This window comes from Trichosurus vulpecula, chromosome 4, assembly GCF_011100635.1.
Source record: "Trichosurus vulpecula isolate mTriVul1 chromosome 4, mTriVul1.pri, whole genome shotgun sequence".
Taxonomy (NCBI): domain Eukaryota; kingdom Metazoa; phylum Chordata; class Mammalia; order Diprotodontia; family Phalangeridae; genus Trichosurus; species Trichosurus vulpecula.
In genome coordinates this window covers 355,133,390-355,156,599 of record NC_050576.1, presented here as the reverse complement: position 1 = coordinate 355,156,599, position 23,210 = coordinate 355,133,390, and the positions used below count along the sequence as shown (strand labels likewise).

At 33.2% G+C, this 23,210-nt stretch overlaps 1 pseudogene; it reads left to right on the top strand.

The window, feature by feature from the left end:
* Positions 1 to 7,840: 7,840 nt before the first annotated feature.
* On the top strand, positions 7,841 to 17,758 carry LOC118847244 (annotated as a pseudogene).
* The last annotated feature ends 5,452 nt before the right edge of the window (positions 17,759 to 23,210 follow it).

Below are 23,210 nucleotides of genomic sequence, written 5' to 3'. Positions count from 1 at the left end.
AACCATGAGCAACTGATATTTTTTCCATTTTATTTAGATCTGATTTTACTTGTGTGAAAAGTGTTTTGTAATTATTTTCATATAGGTCCTGTGCTTGTCTTAACAAGTTGACTTGCAAATATTTAATACTATCTACAGTAAAATGAAATTTCTCTATCTCTTGCTGTCGAGCTTTGTTAATAATATATAGGAATGCCAAGATTTTATGTGGGTTTATTTTATATCCTGCAACTTTGCTAAAGTTTTTTTTTTAATTATTATAATTTCAAATAGTTTTTTACTTGATTCTCTGGGATTGTCTAAGTAAATCCTCATATCATCTGCAAAGAGGGATAACTTAGTTTCTTCAGTGAGTATTCTAATTCCTTCAATTTCTTTTTCTTCTCTTATTGCTAAAGCTAACATTTATAGTAGCAAATTGAAAATTATTGGAAGTGTATCTAGCTTTTCCCCGTTACATATTATGCTTGCTGATATTTTCAGGTAGTTGCTTCCTATCATTTCATGGAACACTCTCTTTGTTCCTATGCTTTCTAGTGTTTTTAATAGGAATGGGTGTTGTATTTTGCTGAAAGCTTTTTCTCCTATTGAGATAATTAAATGATTTCTTCTACTCTTGTTCTTGATATGATCAATTATGATGGTAGTTTTCCTAATATTGAACCAGCCTTGCATTCCTGGAATAAATCCTACCTTGTCATAGTGTATTATTCTTATGACAAGTTGCTGTAATCCTTTTGCTAATGTTTTGTTTAACATTTTACCCTCAATATTCGTTAGGGAAATTGGTCTATAATTTTCCTTCAATGTTTTGACTCTTCCTGGTTTAGGTATTAGTACCATATCTGTCTCATAAAAATTAATTTGGTAGGACTCCTTCTTTGCTCATTTTCCGCAATAGTCTATAAAGTAGTGGCATTAATTGTTCTTTAGATGTTTGGTAGAACTCTCTTGTAAATCCATCTGGCCCTGGAGTTTTTCTTCCTTGGGTGTTCATTGATGGCTTGTTTAATTTATTTTTTTGAGATGGGGTTATTTAAGTATTGTATTTCATCTTCTGTTAATTTGGGTAATTTATATTTTTGTAAATATTCTTCCATTTCCGTAAGATTATCGAATTGATGGGCATACAATTTGGCATAGTAATTCCTAATTATTGTTTTAATTTCCTGCTCAATGGATGTGAAGCTACTCTTTTTAAGTTTGATACTTGTAATTCAGTTTTCTTCTTCCTTTTTTTATTCAAATTGACCAAAGGTTTGTCAATTTATTTTTTTCCATACAACCAGCTCTTAGTGTTTATTAGTTCAATAGTTTTCTTAATTCAATTTTATTAATCTCCCCTTTGATTTTTGGCATTTCTATTTTGGTATTTAATTGGAGATTTTCAACTTGTTTCTAGCTTTTTCAGTTCCATGCCCAATTCATTGATGTCATCTTTCTCTTGTTTATTCATGTAAACATTCAGAGATATAAAACTGTCCTTAAGAAACACTGTCACTGCATCCCATAAGTTTTGGTATGTTGTCTCATTATTGTCATTCCCTTGAATGGAGTTATTGATTGTTTCTATGGCTTGTTCTTTGACCCACTCATTCTTTAGGATTAGTTTGTTTAGTTTACAATTAATTTTTAGTCTATCTTTCCATGGCCCTTTATTACAAATAATTTTTATTGCATCATGATCTGAAAAGGTTGCATTGACTATTTCCGCCTTTCTGCAGTGGATTGGGAGGTTTTTATGCCCTAGTACATGGCCAATTTTTGTGTATGTTCTACGTACCACTAAGAAAAAGGTATATTCTTTTCTATCCCAATTCAGTTTTGTCCAGAGGTCTATCATAACTACCTTTTCTAAAATTATTTCCACCTCCTTAACTTCTTCCTTGTTTATTTTCAGGTTAGATTCATCAAATTCAGAGAGGGGGAGGTTGCAGTCCCCCACTAGTATAGTTTTGTTCTCTATTTCTTGCTGTAGCTCACTTAACTTCTCCTCTAAGAATTTGGATGCTACACCACTTGGTGTGTATTTGTTAAGTAATGATATTAATCCCTCATCTATGGTGCCTTTTGGCAGGAAATAGTTTCCTTCCTTATGTTTTTTTAAACTAGATCTATCTTTGCTTTAGCTTTGTCTGAGATTAGGATTGCTACCCCTGCTTTAAAAAAATACTTCAGCTTAAGCATAGTATATTTTACTACAACCTTTTACTTTTACTCTGTGTGTATCCTTCTGTTTCAAATGTGTTTCTTGTAAACAATATATTGTAGGACTATAATTTTAATCCATTCTGCAATCACCTGTTTTATGGGAGAGTTCATCCCATTCACATACACAATTATGATTACAGTCTGTGTATTTTTCTCCATGCTATCCCCCCCATTTCACCCTTTTTTCTTCCTGTCCTCAAACGAATTTTGCTTTATAACTAGATTTATCTTTGCTTTAGCTTTGTCTGAGATTAGGATTGTTACGTCTGCTTTTTTGAAATTTTTATTTCAACTAAAGCATAGTATATTTTACTACAACCTTTTACTTTTACTATGTGTGTATCCTTCTGTTTCAAATGTGTTTCTTGTAAACAATATATTGTAGGACTATGATTTTTAATCCATTCTACAATCCACCTCTGTTTTATGGGAGAGTTCATCCTATTCATATTCACAGTTATGATTACAGTCTGTGTATTTTTCTCCGTGCTATCCCCCCTATTTCACCCTTTTTCCTTCTCCTCCTCAAAAGAGTTTTGCTTTTGTCCCCCACCTCCCTCAATATTCCCTTCCTATCATTCCCTCGCTTATATTACCCTTTTCCTTTACTACATCTTCCCTCCTTTTCAATCACCCCCCCTTTCTTTTCCTTTTTTCCCTCATAATGGATTAGAAAACATATGAGTTGCTAATTCTAGGACTGGAAATCAAGGATAGGTCTGCAGATAGGATATAAATGGTTTTAAAACTTTATTCAGAGAAAGTTCTGTGATTTTGTCCACTATGTGCTATCATTAAATCTGTTCAACCTGATGATAACTTCCACTATATTAATCTTACTTTATAGTTTAATAAATTCATGTTTTCATCAGGAGGGTTTTCCCCAGAAATAGTATAGCTAGCAAGGAATTTTGCAGAAATAAGTATAGTATATTCTCTGTGTTTAAGAAACTAAAATTACACATTTTTATTTTTGAGAATATGGTATCTTGTCATTAAAAATCATGTTTGTAATTTTCCAAGTATTCAAATAACAAAATATACATTGCACAATCTACATTTTACAAGGCCACAAATTCTAACTTCTAGTGATTCTCAATATTAGTAATGAATAAGAAACTAGATTTCCATTTTTTAAAAAAAAATATGATGTCAGGATCATAAGTGGTCTAAAAAAGAAAATGGCTTTAAAAGATTGGGAGATCTTTGTGGGGGATGGGTAGATTTACTGACCTCATTGTTGTATCTCTATGAAACCTTGTTAGTAATCCAGCACTGTGCCAGGGAACTTCCATGTGAATTGTCTTAGGAAGTTTCTGAAGATCAATTGCCAAGATAAGGTACTAGACACTGAGGTCCTTTCTTGAGCTGAATTGCTAAGCATTCAAACTCTGTTGCAGAGAGCACAACTTATGGGCTGACTACATTGTTCAAATGCCAAACAGACATTTGCTTAAAAGACTATTTTACTCAGAACTCACACAAGATATGCACTTACAAAGAGGTCAGAAGAAGCCACACAAGTAAATTCTCTGAAGAACTTTGGAATCTATTGTGAGACATGGGAAAAACTGGCCCAGGACCAGCCAGCATGATATGTCCACATCAAAGAAGGCACTATACTCTATGAACAAAGCAGAATTGAAGTAGCTCAAAAGAAACATGATATGCACAAATTTAGCGAGAAATGCACTCTAAATGTTAATAAGGACTATTTGTACCTGACCTGTGGTAGAGCTTTTTGACTTCATATGTGTCTGATCAGCCACAGTCAGACACATTTGACCCCTAAATAATGATGCCATTTTGGTCCCTTTTGAGCATGAAACATAACAAACATCCAGCCAGGCTATTTATAAAATATCAACATATTATTAATTAATAATATTTATAAATTATAATAATTATTAATGCATAACTAGTATAAATATATTCATGCCCCTGAGGATGAAGATATATGTGTATATTTATAGGTATATGTGTTTGTATTAAAATGCAGACCAGATTATTGAACTGGTGCTGGTGATACCTGAAACACTGAGAATAAGATATGTGCTGCCAGCCCAGAGGTTGATAGATTCTCTAGTTTTCATAAAAAGGAGAAAGACAGATTGCTCAAATTTAGTGGCAGATAACTTGATTACCAACTGTAGTGGGTGGGGGGCAGAAGTGGTAAACTAAAAAAAAAAGAAACAATTATTGCATTTTTCAATAACAAGCAGCTGGGTGAGATAAATGCTATGTTGGATAGCAGAGTAGGGATCCCCCAAAATTTCAACAGATTGAAATGACTTGCCAAAAAAGAAAGAAATATATTAAAGGAAATGGTAAAATTCTTCTGACACACTGCAAAAAAAAAATCAGCTTTACAAGTATAGGATGAGAAAGATATGAATAATAGTTGTGTAAAAAATAAGAAGAGATACTAATTATATCAACATACAGTTGCAAATTCAACATGATATCCAATAAACCTAGTATGATTTGAAGATACATTAATAGTGGCATACCTTTTTGATTATGAAATACAATTATCTCATTGTAGTCTTCATTAGTCACACCAGCTTTCAAGCATTGCACTCTGCTTTGGATCATATGTTTGTAGAAGAACACGGACAAGCTTGATCATGGCCATAAGAGGGAGACCAATATGTTATGAAACACTCAAAATGCTATTGCATGATATCAATTAAAGTACTTAGGTTTTTTTTATTTTTGTGAAGATGATTTTTAAAGATAAAGGAAATGATTAGGCCCTAATCACTAAGGGGAATGTTATTGTGGAGCTGATTCTAACCCATGATAAAAGATGGATTACCAGAATAGAAACTGTGGAAATTGTAAGAGGAAGAAACCATTCCATCAAAATTATATCATAAATAAGAGGAAAAATAGGCATTGCCTAACACATAGACTGGATTATTATGAAGCACATTGAAAGGATTTCCAGAAAAAAATAAGTAGGATTTTGAATGCTAAAAATTACTTGACTGAAATTAGCCTAAGATTAATGGAAGACTTTCAAGAAAGTAATTGTTTACACACAAAGAAAAATTATTCTGATCATGAGAGGAAAAGAAAAACTCAAAAGAATGTTATCAAGAACTTAATATGCAGACAAAATAGCTTAGTTTTTGGAAACATTGATAAACAAGCAACTCCCAAATTTTTTGCAAAGGAATTATAGACAGCAAAATCAAAGGCGTACAGTAGATAATGAATGCAAAATGTGGCACGTTCCTTGAATTAGTCTTGTGGGTGAACCAATTAATGCTTATAATTAGATGATAAGGTTCAGGAGTTGATTGCAGGAAACAAAATTTTATAAAGAAGATCTATCTTAAAAGGATGCACAGAAGAGGTTATTATTTAGTAGCCTCTTGCTCTAGCAGATTCAATCATAGCAGGGTCAGAATTGGTAAGACAATCAAGCCACATGCCATAGCAGAAGTCCCATTCCTAATTATTTGGAATTATTAGTTCCTTCAATAAAAAACACAAACCATGTTACCATTCCCAGCCAAATTCAATAAACTCCAGTCATTCTTTATCATATACATGATAAAATATAAAACATTATATTGGCTTTATAAGCTATTCATAGCCTTGACCCTTTGCTATCTTTCCAGCCAACTTATATCTTACTCTCACTTCCATACAGTAAGAATGACTGAGGATCAAATGAGGCAATATTTATAAAATGCTTAGCATAGTTTCTCATAGTAGTTTCTATAAATCAGTTACATCAACATAGTTTCTATATATTACTAAGTGATATATAAATGATAGTTAAAAGGTAAAATATATAGCCTCAGTGATATTCCTCATGAAAGACATTAAATCTTTTGCTTTCTGATTATTTTCAATAGCTGTCCTCCCTGTCTGAAATTCTCTTTCTCCCCATGTTAAAATCCCAAATTATAAAAGATGCCTTTCTTAACATTCACTATTGTTAGTGCACTCTTTTTGTTAATTATCTCCAATTTTTCCCATATATATCTTGTTTCCTATAAACCTACCTGTTGTTTCCCCCATTGTACTATGAGGACCTTAAGAGCCCAGAAAATCTTTTGCCTTTCTTTGTTTCAAAAGTACTTAGCACAATGACTGGCACATATTAGATATTTAATAAATGGTATTGATTGATCAATAAAAATTATGACATTAGATGTTTATAATTCATAAATTACATGTAATTATTTATGTATAGACACTCCAGTAAAAGGAAACCAATTTCATCTCATAAATATAATTGAGATGTGGTGTGAGAAGACTCATGCCTGAAAAATGGCTCCTGAAGGATGGAATAATCAAATAACAATAGAATATGTAAAGGTAGTTGAAATAAAATTAGCATTGTATATTAAGCACATATACTAATATTAAAAAAAAAAACAAATCAGGCAATGCAAGGAAGACACTTGGTATAAAATAATTTGGCAAAGATCAAGAGAGAGAGATAGAAAGTATACTGTCACTCAGGTGATCTGAGAATCACATGAATAAACATAAGGGTGAAACATATGAAGAGTTAAATAACATAAGCCTGGCCGATAGGCACAATAAAAAAGTGAGGAGAAACTTTAGATATTTCAGAACACCACTGAAATTTCAGCCTTCCCAAAACAGGTAAGTTGGTCATTTCTGATTTTGATTTCATGGTGATTTCAAAGGATGAAATAGCAAGAGAAAAACTGTATTCTGGAGGGAACTATTGCTAAAGACAAAAATAATAAGAAACTTCAGCCCATGTCTATACATCATTTTAAAATGTGTGATATCAGAGATGTAATGCACATGTAGTCTATTGTGGACCGTACCTTTGTGGAGAACAGATTTTAAAGGTTCTTGAAATGGTAAAGCTCAGATTCTATGAAACAAAATTTTTTGAGAGGAGTTGATTTAAGGATAAATGGAAAGCCCCAAAGAATTTTTTTTGAATTTCATTTTTCAGTTAACAAGTAATTATTTTCACTTCCTCCCAGCTGCCAATTTAAAGGGAAAATCCTTGTAATCCTTGAGATGGGCCCATATCTAAACAGCGCTTTGATGCAGAGATTCTCTTAGAGTCTGTGAAGAGTAAAACTCATTCACAGCCATGAAAACTGATTTCTAATATCTAAATATTTTTAAGGCTTCAGAAACAATTTAAGGCCTCTTTTTATCCATTTACATGATGAATAATATCCACAAACCAGGTTTAAATAAATCAGTTGTGACACATAGCCATGTTAAATCTTTAACCCTGTCTTTTTCCTGCTTATAGCACTGTGTACTAGGGCATCACTGAGGTCTCTAATGACAAGAGAGTGGTAGTTCCTTAGGCACTAAAGATAATGGTTAATATTAAGAGATATTTAGGTAATTTATATCCCCTTCAATTTATAGAAATATTATTATGCATTTTCACTGATCTGACTAAACTATTTCTCATAATTCAAAGATATTTGTGTTATTGAAACATTTTAATCTAGAAGGAACAATTAGAACTAGGATAGTATACCATTAAGACAGAATTCATGATTTCAAAGAATATGCCTGAATGGTCCAGAATCACAGGATATAAGGATTCTCTAAGTAGAAGGCAGAGGAGTTAAAGCATTTATTCAAGATCCAAAATAGCGGATCGATGGACCAGTGTCCTCAATTTGATATCCTGGCAAGAATCTTCCAAAACCAATATGTCCATCTCGCAATAGTGACCAGGAGGTTACAGAAAAATGTTATGGCAGTAATCCAAGTCATATTGGTGCTTCCCCCCAAGGCTAGGGTCCTCCAGTAAGAAGATTACCCACTGGCCTCAAGCCCTTGCTCAGCACTCTCCAGTTTGCAGGAGGGTCAGCCCTGCTTTCAGTAGTGCCTGCTGCCACTGCAACTTACACTGCAGCTACCACCACCACTTCTCCTTCTCCTGCCTCCACTATGTCACAATCTGCAAGCTGTGTTCTCTCCTTTTATATAGTAGCCAGACATCATCCCATTGACTAGAACATCATCTGAGCAACCAGAACTCAGGCACCTACCATTGGCTCCGGTCTTAGCCACTTCCCCTAGGACCCTGAGAGCCCCTGCTGAAGCCTATTCAAATGGGCGGGAAAGGTCTTCCCATTTACTGATTGCCTTTACAGATAGTAATGGAACAAATGATTGACAAGTGAATTAAACTAGAGATTAATAGGAAACAGAAACAGTCTAGGACAAGGTGATTAATGGCTTATCTGTAAGAATATACCTCTTCCCATACACTGTTTCATCTAAGATACTATGTGACATATTTGACACTGTGTTACATCAATTTTTTAAAAGTAAGGTATGGAATATGAATTCAAAGGGAAATGATGGATGATGAAATTTTAAAATGCATGGTACACTAATCTTAGAATAATGAAACCTGTTCTAAAGCTCAAAATGAGTTAAATTCATGAAAAAAACTAAGGGCACCGTAATTTTCATTTATTGCTTTGTCTTTTGCTATATTGGAGAAACTAAGTGATCAAAGAAATAATGGAACTATTTCTTATCTTTGATGAGATGATAATGGATGGTGATTAGAAGGCAGAATGTTTAACTCTTATTTTATTCTATTTACTCTTCCAAGGAGACTAAGCTTTGTCCTGGAAAAGGTAGAAAAATATAGTGAATAGGTAGTTGAAAGCATCTAGCTGCCTTTGATATATTTAAGCCTCAGTTGAATGGCACAAGGGGACTGAAAAATCTGACAAATGTGTTTGTTGAGTTGTTGCTGATCTTGGAGAAGTATAGAAGGGGAATAGAAGAAACTGTAGGGTTAGAATTGGAGAAAGGCTAGCAGGATTAAAAAATCTCTTTTCAAGAAGAAGAATTCAACCATCTAAATATCTTCTAGAAGCTTTAAAAAAAACTTCCAATAAATTATTGATTTTTCTTAATGGTAATAGGGAAGTAGGATGAGATAATAAACAGGCTGTGGTTTTATTGAAAGATGAATGGTTTGGGAGTCAGAAGAAATCAATTCAGTCTCCTTTATGCCACAAAGGAAATAAATGGTATTGGTAAAGTTACATGACTTTTCTGTACCTCAGTTTGTTATCCCCACAACTGGGTCATTAAACTAAGAGATCTTTCAGCTCCCTTACAGCTTTAATGATTTATGAATGATCAATGGATTCCTTCTATACATGTAGCAAAATGAATGATTGAAACTGATGTTTTGGAATTAATTCTAAACAATGAGGAATAAATAGTTGACTATGTTTAAGTGTCAAGTGCCATGTGAGAATATGGTAATTCAAACCTGAACTTTGTAATTTAGACCAATTCAGACATATCCTCTTGATTTTTGGAAACTCTATTTCAAAAATTTCAGATTAAGAAAAATATTCCGTGGAAAGAAATGACAAAAGGGATCATAACTCAAGAGGTGTTAAAATCTCTAAAACTAAAATACAATAATACAAAAAAAATTACCTGAGGAAAGAGAAATGAGATTTATTTGAAGAAATCACTGTGGCTGAGTGTGGTATTCTTCAATGAATTCAGAATAAAAAGGAATTTGGAAAGGGGTCACATAATAGAAGACAAACATGAACATGACATGAGTGTATAACATGAGTTTCAGGAAAGGTAAAACAAAATGAGTTGAAGGTTGTCAAGAACAGTAAACACATACACACACACACACACACACACACACCCCACAGAAATTTGAAGCCAGGTTTGAAGCAAGGAGACGAACAAGCAAATAATGGTATCAGAGCTTTCGGAAGATTCTGCATGCAATATTAATAAAAGACAGACAGAAAGAAAGCACAGTTATTCAAAACATGTTTTTGTTTTCTGTCTTTTCCATCAAAGAGCATGCTATTCAAACTAGAATGGGTAAAACATGCATCTATAAGGTAATCATAATTCCAATTAGGTAAGAAAGTGTTGAAAAATTTAGGCCTCTTGAAATTCCTGGACATAGAGAAATCACATTTTGGGGACACTTTGCAAATGGAGAGCTTCTAGGGAATCATGGGTAACTGAAAAATATGAGAAACATGTGCACCAATGCTATTAAACTAAAAAATGAAGCAGGATAATTTCTAAAACTGCAAATTATGAAAATGAATGATGATTCCTTGAAAAATCATAGAAGCTATTATTAAATGTATAGCGTGATCATTTAGAAAAATCATGATGACTGGGAACAATTTATGTTTACCACAAACAAGTTGGAACATTGGGGCTAGCCTTATTTGTAGTTGTTGAACTTGAACATCATAGAATTATCATTAATATAGTTTGAGTATATATTACATAACATGTACATCCATTATATATCATGTATGTTGTATTACATATGATGTGTATATAAATAAAATTTATTTATATACATATGTATGCATGTATATATGCATGTATGTGTATATATATGTGTATATATGTGCAGGTATGTATGTGTATATATATGTGTGTATATACATACATATATACGTATATATATATATGTGTGTGTGTGTGTGTGTGTGTGTGTGTGTGTGTGGTTATACACACACATATATTACCATAAGGCACTTGATTTGCGATTAAGGTGAAATCAAATCTCATCTTTGCTGCATACCAGTTGGTGACCATGTTTCTTAAGTTCATAGTCTTTGAACCTATGACCCTATGAAGTTTTTGATGTAACAAATTTTGCATTAATTAAAAAACAGACAAGTAAGTCAATGGAATAGATAAAATAAGGAATCAATATAAAAAAGAATTATAAAGTACCTCCTATATTCCAGGTACTATTGTGTTATTGTTCAGACATGCAATTGTGTCAGACTGTATGTGACATCATGAAATTTGTACATGGTATTTTCTTGGCAAAGATACTAAAACTATATACTTTTTTCTTCTCCAGTGTATCAGGCATTTGAAGATTTTTTTCCAAAAAAAATCAGGCAAGTCATGAATTCTTGATAAAGATATTAATGCCCTTTCAAAAATAGTTCTCTGCTTCTGTTGATCAATGAAGGTGATAGTTATTATCCTCATGCTCAGTATGAGACATCAAATGTGTAAATCACAGTATGTTCGTATTTATCAGACCGAAATATGAACCTCCACAAAGAGAATTTGCTAGACCGAACATCGTGCAAACTGAGTATATAATTCTGAAGGGAATTAAAAGTTGTGGCAAATAATTTTTTAACCTACTGACTAGATTCAATAGACAAATAATAATGGATCATGGGAGACTTCCTGATTGAGGGAACTTTTGAAATAAGTTTTAGAGAAATCTTGTGTCCAGGAATGTGGAGAGAAAACTTTAGGAGAAAATGGCGTATTCAGAGTTAAGCTTAAATTATCTGAGACAACTTGTATATAATGCTTTCAAAAAGCAGATGGAATAATTGTTTCTTATGTAGCAATTTAATTCTTGCAAGATGATTTTTACTGGCATACTTTGTAAAAAGCTTCTTTAATTTGAAAAATCCCTAAACAACATAATATTACATAAGATGTCAATTTACAGTGGAGAAAGTAGCTTCAGCAATGGAGATAAGTATCTGTCTATTATTAATCTTAGAGAGATGCTTAAGGCTTATTGAAGCTAAGTGTCTTATAAAGAATAACAAATGGTAAATGAAAAGGACAGGCTTTGAACCAATTGTTATTGACTTCTAAGGCTAGGATTCTACTGTGCCTAGCTTCATCTCGCATATATTTTTAAGGCAAATTCATATTAGTGTAAAAATGGAAAGAAAACCATAGAAACCTTCCTTTTAGTGAAAATTTCAAATGGAATGTTCTTAGTTTACAAAAGCAAAGGGATTTAGGCTATCAATAAACACATGTATGTGTGTATTTATATGTATTTATATATATCCATATTTATATATATATATATACATACATATAAATATATATATATTTACATATGCATATAGAGACAGATATTTGATAGAGATAGTCATAGTGATAGAAGACATTATGTCTGACTCAGAAGATCCCAGTGATTACTAAATTCCAATGTGAATTTGAAAGTTTTAATTGGAGCCATGTTGTTGCACTGCCTAAGACTCAAGTATAAGTAAAGAACAGAGAATCTCTTATGAAACATGATTGACATGAGTAACTTTCAATTAATGTTTTGAGAATCTCATGAAAAAGTCAAATGTCAGTACCTCTTATATTGTGACATTTCTTTTGAAAGATTTTTTCCTAAAGATTAATAGCAACATGTTGCTATATCTTTTAAATAAGGAAACTTTCATCTTTTAACTACTTAGATATTTTATAAAATTTTCATCAAGAAAGATGGGCATAGGGGCAGCTACATGGCTCAGTGAGTAGAGCACTGGCCCTGGAGTCAGGAGGACCTGAGTGTAATCCAGCCTCAAACACTTGACACACATCCTAGATTGTGACTTTGGACAAAATCACTGAAGCCCAATTTCCTTGACTTCTGCCCTTTAAAAAAAGAGATAAAAAGAAAGATGGGCACTTTTGGAGAAAGAAATCTGAGGTAATTCTTGCGTGTTCTCTAGATTTGAGGTGATGAGATTTCTAAGAATAAAAAGAAAGATTAAGAAAGATTCAGTTCACCTAAAATTTTATTGAGGGCAGCCTAAGAGGGTTTAAATTTAAGTAAAAAATTAAAGAAAATTTAAGGATTAAAAATTATTGTGATAGAAAAGAAAGAGCAGAATGCTTTTAAAAACATATGTGGATGCACAAGGAGCTCACCACATTACAGCTTCAAAAATGACAGGTAAAGAGGGTGGCAGCAATGTCAACTAAAGGAAGATAAATACAGAAGTGTGATGCAGTAAAATAAGAATAATGTCAATAGCTGTACAGCTCAGATATGACTGAGGTTTATGCTGAATAAAAAGTACAACCAAAAGGGATATTCTTAGCTAAATTTGGGACAGGAAGAGGATTAAAAAATGGACAGTGCCACTGCTGGGTGTAAATGATATGATACTAGATAAAAAAGAGAATAGAGAAAAAGGAAACTTAATTTTATTTTATTTCCTTTGTCAAAGAGACTGATTTTTTTAATTGGGAAAGATAGGAGGAAAAAAAAATATGATTAATAGGATGTTAAAAATAAAAAGAAATGAGGACAAGTAATTGAATTACATTAAATAAGTAATCAATATGTGCCTATTATGAATAAGACATTGTGTGAAACTTTAGTTACACAAAGGCACATCTTACAAAATAAAATTTAATATTGTTATAAAATTCTACCCTTAGAATTAAAAAAGAGAAATTATATGTATATGAAGAATGAGGCATGACTAAAGCACAATCCTTCTGGAAGAAATATGCACTTATAATTTGATGGCAAGCTCAATTTGAATCAACCTTGTTATGTGGATTCCCCTCCAAAAAAATCTATGGGAGGAATAATATTCAAAACATCAAATGTTACTTCTGCTCACCTGATCTCCTCCAAGCATAACTGGAATATTAAGTTCAATTATGGATGCTGAATTCTAAAATGAACGAGTAGAACATATTCAGAGGTGAGAGACGTGGATAATAGGAGTAGAAACCATGACATTTGAGGGGACAGAAATGTTTATGCTTGATGACACAAGATATGAAAGGGACATGAGTTTAAAGGTCTATTATATAAAGAATCATTAGACATTGCTTATCTCTAAGAAAATGATTTCAAAATCTACATACATCTAGCTCATTTTCCCTCCTGATTTTTATTTATATATAGCCAAATGACCACTAAACACTCTCATCTGAATATCCTGGTGGCATTTGAAAATGAACATGTCTAAAACAAAACTAATTATTCTCACATCTAAACTTACCCTTATTGTGACCTTTTTATTTCTGTTTAAATCATCACCTCCATCCCAGTTATGGGGCCAAAAACTTTGGAATCATCTTTGACTCCTCACTTTCCTTTCTTCATTTCCAATCTATTCAATCAGTTTTAAATATCGTCTTTTCTGCATTGATTATAAATATAGATAACACCCTCTTCCTTATCATGGTCATCTTTCTAATTCAAGCCCACATCAACTTTTTATCTTGACTAAATACTTTCCTAAATGGTCAACTTACTTTTATTAACTACCTTTCCCAATTCATCCTCTACATCACTAAAAATCTATTTAAAGCGTAAGACTGATCATACCATTCCTGGCTTAAAAATTACTAGTGGCTTGCTATCACCTCTGGGATAAAATGCATTGTTTTGTTTTATGTTTTGCTGTTTTTAAGCCCAGTATTTAAAGCCCTTAAAATGCTGTCTCTTGTCCATATTTCTGGAAGTATTTTTTATTACTCCTCTTCATACACTTTGCATTCCAGACAAACTGTCCTTTGTGTTACTTAGTGTCAACATTCTGTCTCCTGCCTCTGTGTACCAGCAAGATTTGCAAAACTTTATATAGTCATTTTTTGTCACTCGATCATAAAAAATCTCTCTAGAGGATATTATCCTAATCTTATATTAAAAGATGAAGAAATTGTATCCCAAAGAAGTTAAGGGGATATTTCATGCTCACAAAACTAATAATTCTTAAGAATGGGACCCAGTTCTTTGCCCTTCCAGTTCTTCCTTTTGTTTCTACCATATGTATTGTTCTCATTCTCAGGCTCTTTTTAATGCTCCCTCTATATAAGGTCAGTCTTTCTCTTCCTAAATTTCTAAGAGCACTTTGCTATTGCAGAACTTTCTTTGACACTTATTACAATCCACATATATATATTTATATTATATGTATATGTACATATTACATACAATATAATATACACATAGATGTATGTGTTTACATCCTTCCTTGAAGGAAAAGATTATGTTATTTTTTCATCTTTGAATCCCTATTCCCTCCCATAGTACCTTCAACATAACTGATACTTGAAAGGATCAGAAACCCTAAGCCTGATACATACTAAACACTTAATGAATACTTGTTGGATAACCAAATGAAATATTTACATAGAACTCTATCATGTACAAATACAACTAAGAAGATGAGAAATATTATCTACATTTGTCAGGATACCCTTAGAAATAAGGAGCAGAGTTCATAGAATACTTCACATGGAAAACTAAAATCATGGAGATCATAGGACACAGGATTAGAATTGACCTTAGAGGTCATATGAATCAAAATTTCTTTTATAGGTGAAAAGTTGATGTTCACAGTAAAAACTAACTTCCTCAAAACTGTGAAGAACACAAGTGGCAGAATGATAATGAAGGACCTCTCCACTTATGAAAAACATATTTATTCAATTATACCACATTATAACTATTAGAATTTCCATAAAATGTTAGGTCCTCTAATCCTCATGTATAAGGTTTGTTTCTATTTGTCATGGAAGATTGTTTCTTTTATTCTTTTCCAAATGATTGGGGGTATATCTTATCCATTTAGTTAAAACTTTTAATCAAGTTTATCCTTGTTTCCTTCATAATAAATAATATCTCTTCTTGAGAGAACTTCCTCTTCTCTTTGTTATCCTTTCCAGGTACAATCCTATTTATTTTGTTACTTTTGTCTCACAATTGCTTAGAAAAATTATGTGTCATTTTGTATAACTTAGCCATGTCTTATATCAAACCAATTTGCCTTTACCTTCATCACTATAGTAAAACCATTCTCCAAAGATTAACAATTATCAAATCCAACTCTCTTTTCTAAGTCTTTATTCAACTTAGCTGGTGTGCAGCATGTGACAATGTCAAATCATTTGCTACCCCTTTTATTATTGTGTTATTGATGATGTTTTTCTTCCTTTTCTTAATGCTTCTTCTCTATCTGCGGGCACCTCTTTTTACTCCTCCTGCTACTATTGCGAATATTCCCCAGGGTTAATTTCTAGTTTCTCTGTTACTTATTTCCCTAGAAAACCCTTAATATCACATAATATCAAATATAATTACTTCATAATTGAAATCAGCTTTAAATATTCAGGCCTAGCTTCTCTACTGAAAGCAGCTGCTGTCAAGATGGATAGAGACCTAGGCCTGGGGTCAGGAAGACAACTTTAAATCCAGCCTCACAAATTTACTAAGTACAGGAATCAGGGCAAATCACTTAATGTTCTGTTTGCCCCAATTCCCTAAACTGTAAAAAGGGTAGAATGATAACACCTACCTCATAGGTTTTTTTGAGGGTCAAATGAGGTATTCATAAAAAAACAGTATAATATCTAATACATAGTAGGCACTATAAGTATGTCTATTTTTATTTCATTTCTTACTGAGATGCCATCTCCAATTTCTCATTGACTGATAGGAATTACTACTTAAATGTGATTTCAGCTTTGGCAGACATGGTTTTGCCTATGGCAGATGGGTGATAGAGAATGATTACTATAGGTGGTTTATATAAACAAGAAAACCCACATTTGCATTATAACTAGCTACCTGTTCAACTTCTCTATTTTTATTAGTTACACTATACTTTCTTTTAAATTTTTTTTAACATTTATTGTTAAGTAATTCTGAGTTCCAAATTCTCCTCCATCCTGCCCCCCACACACTAATTGAGAAGCCGATCAATATATCAAAATATATATGCAAAATCATGGAAAAACATATTTCTATGTTAGTCGTGTTGTAAAAAGGGAAAATAACTTTAAAAATATAAAAAGAAAGTGAGAAAAGTATGTTTCAATCTTCATTCAAAGTTATCAGGCCTCTCTCTAGAGGTGGATGGAATTTTTCATCATGAATCCTTTGGAATTGTTTTGGATCCTAAGTCTTTCAAAACTAATTATCATTACAATATTGCTGTTACTAATGAATGACACAGTGATAATAGCAGAGAAGGCCTTCACAAGAGACAAATACTAATGTTGCTGGATGGGATAACCAGATTCATGGAATTAAGCAATCCAGCAGCTTCACCCTCACTCATCTTGAGTATAAATACATGGGTATTAAACCACCTGAAGTAGTCCTTCTCTATGACCCATCTGCAACAGGCAAAACCTTGCTTGCTGAAGCGGTAGCAAACCACACCTCAGAATCTTCCTCGTAGTTGTTTGTTCTGAGCTTATATAAAAGTACTAAGGAGAGGGTCCCAAACTTGTCTGAGATTGTCCTGAACAGCTGAAGAACATGCCCTGTCAATTGTCTTTCCTGATGAAATTGATTCCATTAAGACCAAAAGGTAGAATTCAAATTCAGGTGAGGAATGAGAACTTCAGTAAATTATATTGGAATCACTGAACCAGTTGGATGGATTTGACTTTAAAAGAGATATGAGAGTGATTATGGCTGAATAAAATCTTTAGATTAAGCACTGATCAACCCAGGATCTATTGCCTGGAAGATTCAGTTCCTTCTGCCAGATAAAAATATCAAAATGCACATCTTTCAGATTCATACAATTGGAATGATTTTTGCAGATGTTGTATCTTTAGGTAATTTGGTCATAACTAAGGATGATTTGTCTGAAGCAGATATTAAGGCAGTCTGTACAGAAGCTGTTTTCATGGCCCTAAGAGAATGTGGCATGAAAATAACAAATAAGACTTCAAAAAATCTAAAGAAAATGAACTTTGTAAAAAATAAGAAGGCATCCCAGAGGGACTCTATCTCTGAATGAACTATGCTGCCTTCATGAAAGTTGTTCAGAACTTTCCTGACCCCTTGAAATAATAACACTGTGAGAACTAAAGTGACATTCAGGTTCCAGTAGGCTTTTATAAGTAAGTTTTTTTTTTAAATATTACTCAGATATGATGTGTGGAGGACCCATTGAACTGTGATTGTCTTTTGTTCACTGCTATACCATATTTCATAATAAAGCATTCCCTTTCAGAAGGTTAAAAAAAGAAAAAAAATTCAGAAGAATAGGCTTGGAAATCTGCTTACCAGTGGTTGATGAATTACAGGATGATGAGGTAGTATAAATCTAGAATTCTAGGAAATCTGAAAGCTACCATTCAATTAACCTTCCCAAATGACTATTTCCTGTGCCAATCATCTGCTCAAACATTTTTAAGAGGTCTCCCATCAACTACCAAATAAAATTCAAATTCCTTATTATAATATTAAAGAAGATGGATAATTGGGATTATAATTTTCCAAACATATTATTCTTTACATAAACTCTAAACTCCAGACAAATTTATGAACTCATATTCTTGTAAATATCCCTGTGGTGTCCAATAAAACTGTAGAATGTCAGGGACAAAAGCATTTTAGAAATAGTCTAGCCCTACATTTTCATGTTTATAACTAAGGAAACTGAAAGATCCAGAGAAAAGTCAATGATTAGACATCCTGGAACTAGTGGGAATATTCCATTGATTTGGAAAGTAAAGAGGGAAATCACAAAAGGCTTGATTCTATGCTTGGTGGAGATAGATTGTAGACAGATAAACATAATGGAAATTGTGATTGAAAGAGCAGGAAATAGTTGGCATGGGGATAGCTTGGAAAAAAGACTAAAAATGAGATATTGAAGATCCTGGAGGGGATGGAATATGACCCATAGGATTATGGATGACAGAGAAAAGGATATGGGTATGATGCATTGAACTTTAAAGAAAGTGGAGTTGTTTTCGAGTCACTGTGTCAGAAAGGGTGTTAGAATGAATGTGGCGATGGGGAACGAAGAGTAGGCAGACTCTTCCTCCTGTACTACTGTATTAGGTTTCTGAATAAAGGTGCAATCAGACAGGCAAAGAGTATGAAGAAATGTGAGTGTCTTCAGGGAAAATTAGGTTTCAGTTTGCACCAGAAGATCAAATGTGTGTGAAAGGAAAAGATCTAGGACAAAGGACAATCAACTTTGGAGGGGAATTACATATGAAAGAGGGGAAAGAGAAGTCAGAGAGGACTAGAACTACGTTTACTAGTGTGTTGGGAGTGGGTGTTTCTGCATCCCACAGCATCTGTTGCCTTTGCTAATGATAACTCTTTTCCATCCTCATGAACATAGCCTAAATCTTTATGTTTGATGGCATATCAAAGGACAAACCACCCCTTGTAGAAGGTAGGTCTGGGGAGAAGGGTATGATGGCTAGATAATCTTAGTGTGTGACAGCCTAGAAATCATGAGAAGAAACAGATTTCTTTCTATATGTTTGTCCCCAAAGCTCTGTTCAGAAAGTTTATGTTTCATCCAATGTCATATAGCTCTTTAGTTGGGAGAAAAAATATTTGAATCTAGCACTCCAGCCTAACATTCTTTCTACTACACCACAGACACTATGATTTTGCTCACATGTTGCTCACTAATTGGAATGCCTTCCTGTCACCTTTATGTTTTAAAAATTGCTTAACAAAAATATATTAAACAGCAATACTATTAATATGTCTGTATCCCAAAGAGATCATGAAAATAGAAAAGGCCCCACAGGTACAAAAATATTTATAAGAGCTCTTTTTGTGCTGGCAAAGAATTGGAAACTGAGGTGATCCCTTATTGATTGGAGAATGGCTAAACAAGTTGTGGTCTATGAATGTAATGGAATACTATGTGCTATAAGAAATGAGGAGCTGACAGACTTCATAATAACCTGGAAAGACTTACATGATACGATGTTGAGTGAGGGGAGCAGAACAAGGAGAACATTATGTATGATTGCTAAAACAGAGTATCTGTGAGGACTAACTTTGATAGACTTGGCTCTTCTCATCAATGCAAGGTTCAAAGATAGCTCCAAAAGCCTCATGATAGAAAAAGCTATCCACATCCAGAGAAAAATTACGGAGTCAGAATGCAGATGAGGGAAACCATGTGCTCTCTTTTTTCCTTCTTTTTTGGTTTTGTTTCTTCTTTCTCATGATTCATTCCTTTGGTTATAATTCTTTCTTACCAACTGACTATTATGTAAACAAATTTAATGTGAAGGTATATGTAGAACCTATATTGAAGTACATGCCATCTTGGGGGGGGAGGGGGAAGGAGAGGAAAGGGGGAGAGAAAATTTGGAACCTAAAAACTTGTGGAACTGAGTGTTGTAAACTAAAAAAAACGATGAGCTACAAATTTCAGAAAAGCCTGGAAAGACTTGCATGAACTTATGGTGAGTGAAATGAGCAGAATCAGGAGAACATTGTACACAGTAACAGAAACATTGTGCAATGACTAACTTTGGATAGACTAACTGTTCTCAGCAATATAAGGATCTAAGACAATTCTGAAAGACTTATGATGGAAAATGGTATCCACATCCAGAGAAAGAACTATGGAGTTTGAATGCAGATCGAATCATTGTTTTCACTTTTTTTTCCCTTTCTTGTGGTTTTCCCCTGATTCTTCTTTCACAACATATGTGGAAATATGTTTAATATGTTTATACATGTATAACCTATATCATATTGCTTGCTCTCTTGGGGAGAGGAGAGAGGAAAGGGGAGAGGAGAGACTGATAAAAAAATCAGAACCCCAAATCTTTGCATATAATTTGGAGAAATAAAATACTATTATATGGAGTTTTTAAATTAAAAGTATATGTTAAAAGACCATTAATACTTCACACTCTTATCCATGGAAATTCCCTTTATTATTCAACCTAGAGTAATCATTTCTCTTCTGATGTCATATATAAATTGTATATTTTGAAGGCATAGTGGTTAGACAGCCAGTACCAGAAGACCTGAGTTAAAATCTTACTTCAGACTTTTAATACTTGTATGACACTGGGCAACTCATTTAACCTTTCTATGCATCAATTTCTACACATGTAAAAGGAGAGTAATAATAGCACCCACCTCTATGGGTTTTTGTGATGATAAAATTACATCATTGCATTGTTTTATTTTTCCCTGAAATAATATTTGTAAAACACTATGAAGAGCACTACATGCATTCTATTATTTTGTTGTTGTTATGGTTGTAGTTAAGAGTTGTTATTTTCAAATTAGGGGTATTATATGGAAAAAATAAGTGTACATAGTCCTAGGCCTAGCATGAATATCAGTGTGACCTTAAGCACATTACTCGACCTTTATGATTCTCAGAATTCTTATAATATAATCTATATAATTCTTATAATATAATCTATAAAAGGGGGATGTTGAACCAGAGTAATCCAGATTTAGAGCTTAGGGTCTAAATGATATCACATTGTCCAAAGCCTTCATTTTACAGATGAGGAAACAGTTCGAAAAAATGTGACTTATCCAATGTCGCACATACCTAGTAAGAACCCAAGGCCAAATTAGACTCCAAATCAGTTTAGTGTTCTTTCAACTATAACACTTCAAACTCATATGGTCTCTAAATTCTTTTCAGTTTGAACATATATTATCACTTCTATTTTTTTCTTGACTTGTTATTTAAATTTTGCATCTTTTCATTTTGTTATGAATGTGTGTTGTGGCTAATCTCCCCCAGGCAGATTACAAATCCATTGATGGCAGAGATTGTACCTCATTCTTTCCATTATCTAATACAGTGCCTTGCACATAGAAGTTGCTCAATAAATAGTTTTAGGTTTATTGTAGCCCATGACCTGACAGTCCAGACTTAAAGGTAGACATTCATGTAACACTTGACTGACACATAGGATGTAGGATTTCTTTTTCATTTTAGACATCAGTAATTTCTATATATAGCTGGTTCTTTTGAAAGATCACTTTTACCATGTTTGGAAATGATGTGATATCACTGTGAACCTGATCCACCACATCAAAGAAAAAGTATTGACCTGGTTCAGTCTTTAAATAGCAGGTGTGACAGATTGCAAAAGATAGAAGTACTTCCCTTGGTACTGAGAAAATTTTGATTGCATGTCATTTTATATTTTCTTCCAGCATTGTTTGAAGCTTCATCTAATCTGTTATCCTACAATCCATATTCAACCAATTCAAATGTTTCAAAGAAAGGTGAAAACACTTCAGACTATATCACTCCATCCCATCTTACTCTCATAGGTAATCATTTTATTCCCTGTGGCATAAAGTTTAATTATCTATGCCATTCTATAAAGTATCCAGAGCTACAGATATGATTAGTGATCATAAAATCACCCTGTTCTTTTTCAGAAGGCAACCAGAGTATTTTCACCATGACCTTTTGTACCAGTAAATGCCACAGGTAGAAGACAGGCTACATTAAACAGTGTTTCCTTTTACTGGCAATAAATTTACTACCTTTTAATTTCAGCAAATGACACAGTGCTCTTGTATTATGTAAGAATACACAAAGAACAGACTCACCAGTTTTTTTTTTTACTGTATCTTAGAACTGAAATAATTGAAAATGAGCCTTAATTTATCTTTCTGATACTATGTTTGTTTGTGCCTGGATTCTATGATTAAAAAATGACTCAAAGAAGGCTTGATCTGCTGGTTTCATTGGTCATCTTTCTGACTAACTTATATCATACTGAATGAAATAAAAATTGTAGGGGTGATGCCAGTAAGCACATAAATAGTGTTTTCACTGAAACAGCAGGCAATAAATGCTTATCCTGAAATGGACACCACTAATTATGTCTGGTTGCTTATCTATGAGCTCAAAGCCAGCCTAATAATTCCATGGCTTGACCCCACTGTTTCCTAGAACTTTTGTCTTTTTGAGCCTTCTTTCTTGATAATCTCATTACAGATCTTGTCATTGTTCCAATCCAGTCCCTCTGGTTGACATCTTGGTTCACTCAGATTTGTAATGTTTTGTGATTCTACCCCTGCTGTAGTAGGACTTTGGTCTTCAAACCTGTACTATGGTTTCCTTCAGCTCCTTTTAGTTAACTTTCTTCTGGTTAACTGAACACTTTTGCTACACCAACCTTGTACTCTGTGCTATACTTCCTTGTTGGATCTCATGAGGTTAGGGCGATAGGGGGTAAAGAGTACTATATGGAAAATCTTGAGACATACTATATGTGACTTTGAATTCTGCATCTGTAACTCTTTGTTTGACCTTTTGGAACTTGTTTGACTTTTGTAAGGTTCAGTTTCCTCATCAGTAAAACGGAGATAATAATGCTTGCAAAACCTATGTCACAGGAGTTTTTTGAGGATATTGCTTTGTAATACATAACACATTATATAAACTTGGATTATTATTACTTAAGAAGATCATTGTAAAAATACT